This window comes from Capsicum annuum, chromosome 5, assembly GCF_002878395.1.
Source record: "Capsicum annuum cultivar UCD-10X-F1 chromosome 5, UCD10Xv1.1, whole genome shotgun sequence".
Lineage (NCBI taxonomy): Eukaryota > Viridiplantae > Streptophyta > Magnoliopsida > Solanales > Solanaceae > Capsicum > Capsicum annuum.
The window spans coordinates 22,547,834-22,554,919 of NC_061115.1; positions in this window are offsets into that span (position 1 = coordinate 22,547,834).

The window sequence follows — 7,086 nt, forward strand, 5'->3', positions numbered from 1 at the left end:
TACTATTGTAGATTTGTAGTATATGTTTTATTTAAAGTAGTACGTATTGTCATATATAATTATATATTGAATGATACGTATATATGTGTAATTGTTTATATATATTTTAAAAAATATATATTGTATAATTGTAGTGTATATAGTGTATATTGAAGTGTATATAGTGTATATAATTGTAGTGTATGTAGTGTATATTGGATTTTTTATTTTTTTTAAACGGGTTTGACCGATTTTTAACCGGGTTTAGGTGGGTTTAACCGGGTTGGGTTAAGTGGGCCGTTTCAGGGTTGTTTTCAACATTTTTACTGTTGAATCTGGAACCGGCCTGACCTACCTAACCCAACCCGGACCGAAATCGGCCCACAACCCGGTTAAACTAAACGAACTGGTTCCGATTTGGCCCGGCCCGACCCACTTGACACCTTTAGAAAGGGATTATAAATAACAAATATTGTTATCCTTCAACTGTTCATTGTTGATTGTTGCTCACGTAAAAAGGACCTCCCTCCCCCCGCTCATTTGAGAAGTTTAGAAAAGTTAGATAACGTTAAAAAAATACTTTAAAAATTGTGCAATATATTTAGAAGAAAACATAACAATGCCATTAGCATCTATCTATTTCTCTTTCATCCTCTTCCATAGTTACAAAGTTGGATCTATGTGTTTTATACACCATGTTCATGAAACTAATGAAACAAACGACGGAAAACTTAAAAAAAATCAAAGCGTTCTATGTGACATGAAAGGATATCAAAACTAATGAAGTCTCCCCTTTTAATGAAAGGATATCTAACTTCATTTACATCAATCCTTTTATAAGATGATGATAATACACTTAGAAATTAAAGATATAAAATAAAATAAAAAGAAAGAAAGTAAACAAAAGAGAAAAAAAAGAAATAACACACAATGAGATCCCAAAATTATATGAAGATACACTAAAATATAAATAGGCAGGGCAAATGAATTGTGCACTTAATTATGAGTGATTAATTATATTTTATAAAAAAACTATCTAGGCATACTATATAAATGAGTATTGATACTACGTGGGTGAAACAATGATATAATTAGACTTTATTACATATAGTAGATAACTATTTTAGTTTATATTTAATTAGTCTTTAGACACGTACATTGTATGTGTGTTTCACGTAGTAAATTTTTATAGATTCATAAAAATGATTAAAATTTTATAAAAATATGTGTGCAATGAGAAATGCAATGCAACAACTATAAATAAATCTTTATAAGTATGATAAAAAGCACTAAATAAGGGATGCATTTGAATGTTTAAAATTAATTCATAATTTTAAGCAACAAATGTAAATTATGAACTTTATTTAGTTATTAGCAACCTTCAATAAAGTCAAAAATGACTAATTTGAGCCTAAATGAAAATATAGATTTACTGCAATTAAAAATTTATAAAAATTTAAATTAAAGAAGTTTAATGAGAAAAAAAATAAAAGAAAATAACATAAAAGGAATCAAAAAAGACAAAGGGGGCGAGCAGTTAAGAGACTTAGCACACATTGAACTTGTATTAAAAAATTAAAAAAGTAAACAAACTTTTTCATGATAAATAACAATTGTTTCATTATAATTGATATTTATATTCATTATATTTTAAATCTTTATGACTTTAAATGTAAAAAAAATAAATGTACCAGAAAATATAACCATTTTTGTAGAAGCCTAAAGGCACATATGACCATTTGAATAGATTAACATTTATAATTTTTCATTCAAATTTATATTAGTTTTAGTAAATACTTTATTTAATATTTAGTCTAATATGATATGATTACTATCTATATTTAATTAGTATTTTATAATATTTTAATTTACTATAGGAGTAAAATAAAAATTTAACTTTTCACTTTGAAACTTACATCATCAATCAACAATAAAAGCAAAGAAAACACCATTCTAAATTCAACAATTGAGAAAGAGAAGTAACAAATATAATAGAAAAAATGTAAATAAATGAAAAAAAAATAAAGAAATCCTAGCTTTGAAGAGTGTCATCTCACCTTCCACTTTCTCTTTAATTGAGCAATGAATGTGGACAAAAATTTATTGATCATTAAAAGAATTATTCTTTTTGACTATTTTTCTTCTTTTCATTATTCACTCTAATTTTCTTGATTTTATTTTTTATTTTTACTTAAAAATTCAATTTTTACATTTAAAATTTCTAATCGATCATTTTTTCTCTTAAAGATCAAAAAATAAATCTGCCATATTGTGACACTTTTATCAGGTCATTTTGGCAATAGGTTCTTTATACAAATGAATTCTTTTGGCCAAAATAAAATATTATATATATATATATATATATATATATATATATATTTATATTTATATATACACACACACACACACACTTTTTGTATTAATTGACATATTTTCAAGTTAGGTTGTGAGATGTTAGATTTTTTTTGAATTGTTGACACTTGAAGAAAAAGAAATACTAAACTGAAATGCTTAATTATGAAAGTCGAGCGATATATAGTTCATATTAGAGATAATCGAACAAAAAGATGATCTAAAAATTAAAGAAAAGAGCCAAAAATAATGAATCATTGGCCAAAAAACTATGAGCCAATAAATTCTATGTTATCAACAAAGCAATAAGTTAAAAATATTTTTCGTTGCCCACATAGTGTTAAACTTTGTAATAAAGTCTTGTTCTTGAAGGGTGCATTTCTTGCATTTGACGAAATAACTAATTGAAAATACTAAATTAAGCTATAAAAATATATGTATCTATATATCTATCTATCTATGTACACACATATAAATATATATAGAGATAGATCATTCAAACTTCTATACTTCGCCATACTAATCAAGTTGATAATCTCTCTTGGTGAATCTTCCAAGACATAATCTCTCGCAATGAATTTTCCAAGACCATTGGACTTTCTTCTTTGTTATGATAAACTTGTATCAAATTAAATTAATTCTCTCTTTTATGAATTTATACCAACATCAAACTTGGTTCTTAATCTTGATAAACTTGTGTATGTTTGACTATTATTATACAAGAAGAAATTCTAAAGAATATTTAATGAGCTTCATCAAAATGATGATTACCATATTATCACATGAAAAAGATGTAAAAAAAAAGAAGACAAAAATTACTATTAAAGAAAAGAAGGAGAAAATGAAAATGAGTATCCAACAATTCCATAGATGAATAGTATTTATAGATTTATTAATTCATAAGAACTAAGCAAGATGAAGTTGAGAAGATATGTTATTTAAGTGGAGAATACAAATAGATGGAGTTTTTTTTTATAACTTATGAATATAATGTCACGACCCGAACCAGGGCCTGGCCGTGACGAGCATTTTGAACCATTGAGGCCCGAAACACCCCTATCTATCTGGTAATCATGCACCTAATTCATATGATCAAATTAATGCAGAAGAAACACAATATAACGGAAACATGGTCAAGAATCATATGAAAACAATAATGGAGAATAATGTCCCACAATCTCAATCAACATCTCAAAAATTGTCTGCGAAATCTCCACTATATGACTGAAACAAGTAACTATCTGAAAACTGGGACAAGGCCCCCAGCAGAACCAAAACTAATATAAGATTAAAGGACTGCAGGACATAAGACCTTCTGAAACATAGAAGGCTCACCACTTGTCTCTGCAACTCTGTCTGAAAGATCTACTGGTTCTCTTGACCCCTAGACTAGGCCTCTGAACCTGAGAAGTTGGAGAGGGGAGGGGTCAGGACAAAAGTACTGGCACATAGAGATATCAAAACAAAACATAATATTTTTACAAAGTATAGATGAGAGCCATTATAAAGCAATTTCGTATCAAATCATTTGAAAGCACATGGGTGTAATGCAATAGTTTTTTTCCCAACAGTAATGAAATGCAACTGAACTAGGTGGAATACCCTACATAATTTACACTAACTGTCAAACCTCGGTTGCCGCCGAGATTAGAGTATAAGTGAGGGAGAGACACTCAAGACCACACAGCATGGTGTCTCGACCCAATGATAGTGCCCAATATCACTTGGCTTGGGCTCCTACCTATAGTCCCAATTTGGGAATGACATAAAGTCAAGTACACAGATCGCTTAGACTTGTACCAATATTCCGTGTGGGCAAACACGTTATTCCAGCGATGAGCCCTTGTGTCTCAAACACCTTCTTCGGGCATCCACCTTTCTCATGTAAAATCAATGCATTCAAATTTCATTTAAATTTTTCAATCACATATCATATTTTTGAAGGGTATCGTCATACCCAACTTGTAAGTCATCAATGTCACATCCACATATGCATAATCATGTAAAAACCAAGGTGCTTCATCATTTACAAATTGTGAACAATATTTATTTCAAATTCATGCTCTCTTTTGTTGATCACAATATAATATGGAGTATTGAAACATTATCATGGGAATTTAAAAATAATTTATCATTCATATTTATAAAATTTCCATGGAAAATCTCAAAATCACATATGCATGGTTTCAACCACTGAAGTATATAGGCAAACAATTCCCATTACATAACGAAAATGACTTAGAAATCATATTGAAAACAAGAAATTAACATTTGATTAAAAACCGCCATTTAAAAGCATGCATGTTCATAAAACTACACCATGATATTTTTGGATAATCCCACGTACCTCTATTTCCAAGGATAATAGATTTTTCTTGAAGCTTGAGGATTGGTGATTCCGAATATGTAATTATCTTCGAAAACCTACGGTCGAATCTTGAACTATTTGGGTTTTTATTTTGAAACCCTAAGGAGAAACTTGAGCACTTTTGATGAAAGAATATGTATTTTGGGGTCATTGGAACTAAATCTCATGTTTTAAGGCTAAGCAAAGGTGGAAAAGGACCACTTTGTCCTCAACACGGAGTGTTTAAATCACTAGAATTCCTTACATAGGCCCCGCCCATCCCATCGCCTATGATCACATAGGCGTCGCCTAAGCTATCTCCTATTTTCACATAGGAGCCGCCTAGGCTATCGACTATATTCACATAGGCTCCGCTTAGGCTATCACCTATGTTGTCCAGTGGCTATGGGAGATTGTTTAGGCATTGCTTATCACTTTGAAAGGTCATAATTTCTTGCTCGGGTGTCGGATTTTAGCCAATTGGTATCGTTGGAAAGCTAACTTGAACACCTATCATTTGACACATAGTAGGCTCCCTAATTCGACATATACATAGAGTTATGGTCGAAGGAAACTGACACACTTTACAACGTCCACTAAAACTTAGTCGATCAAAAGAGTTTCGACTTGTCCAGAGTTGTAGGACCTCTATGGTGTAAATTAAAGATTGAGTGGATTTCACATGCTACACGATAATTATCATGCCGTATTGACGTAGGATTTTATGGCTTCGGAATTAACAACGCATCGAAATCATGGTCTATATTGTAGCCCGAATTGCGGGGCGTTACATATAATTACATATAGTAAATATGATAGAGTTTTTCTTTAAGTAATAAACAAATTAATTAGTGAAAGAATGAAGAAAAAAATTTAAAAAAAGAAGAAAAAAGATAAATGAAAATGGAGGCCTCTAAGACATGCCACATAGAATTGTCTTAGAATCTCCTTTATATATATTTATTGATTAGTTTTTAGCCCAATAAATACTGTCATACATGAAATTCTACAAGCATATTTATAAAAATCATGTGGAATTAATTATGTAAATCATATCTTAAAAACATATAATGCAGTAATTTAGTTTTTTTACTTGCAATTTAGTGGGCTAAAATTTATAATTGTTAACCTATTTTAAGATATTTATTTTGTTAATTATCAAATAATTATGTCAAAAAAATTATTTTTAAATCAAATAAATCCTTCATATATTGACATTTATAATTTTAATTTATCTTCTTATATAATTTCAAATAAAGTCAAAAGTAGAAAAATATTAAAAAATAGTTGTTTAATTTAAGAGAATATGTTAGGCCTGAAATAAAATAAGCATTAGAGCATATTATATTTTAAGGTTAAATAGGTAAATAAGTTGTAGTTTATAGACTTTATAAAATAAAAAATATAAAGTGTGATCACTATTATTATTTTCTATTATATTTAATTAAAATAATTAGTAATTAATTTTTTTTTTAAAATTAATTAAATATATTCGAAGTTGTAATATTGGACCCGTAAAAGGGCCCTTAATAGTCTATGGAAAAGGGGAAGAAAATATGCACTTTCCAGTCAACTCAAATCTCCATATTTTCCCATTTCCGCACTTTGTCTGAGCTTCGCTTTCACCAGATCTCTCCATCGGGACCTCGAATTTGTTATCGGGACCTCGAATTTGTTATCTTCTTACTTCGCTATTGGAGTTCTCAAACTGGAGCACCTCTGTTCAGCGACGGATCCAGGAATTTCAGTAAGGTCAATAGTACATATACGGACTAGTCGAAGGGGGTTCAACTTCTACTATTTATACATAATTTTTTTTTATCATGTAAAAATAGTATAATTTTCCGACGAAGGGGTTCCCCCTTGCTTTCATGTACATCCGCCACTGCCTCTGTTAGCAGCTTCACGCGAATTTCATATCCCTCAGGTTAATTTCTTTGTTGTTGCAACTATTTACACATAAACCAGGTAAATTTCTTTTCTTCATCTTTACCAGTATGTTTTCCTAACCTTTCCTCTTAATCGATCGGTTGAACCCCATTTGAGGTTAATACCACCACCTGATCTGAAGTTAGGTAAGAATTTACATACTAGTAGAGATGAAACCTTTTGTTGATTTTATGTAGGCTTAATGTGATTCCAACAATCAGATTTGTCTATAAAAAACTAACTCCGCTCAAGAATTGATTTGTTATCTTTTGAAACACCCACAAATCTCACAGGTGCGGATAAACAAATAATATGAAATAGCTTCATTCTTGAGTATCGAGCTAGATTGAGACTGTCTTATAAACCAGTTGTAGTCACAAAAAGCAGCCTGCATGTATACAAATCTGTTATGCGTTATTTGTTGCCATGAATGCTGATCTTCTTATATCTGGGATTCCCATTTTTTCAATGTTGATGAT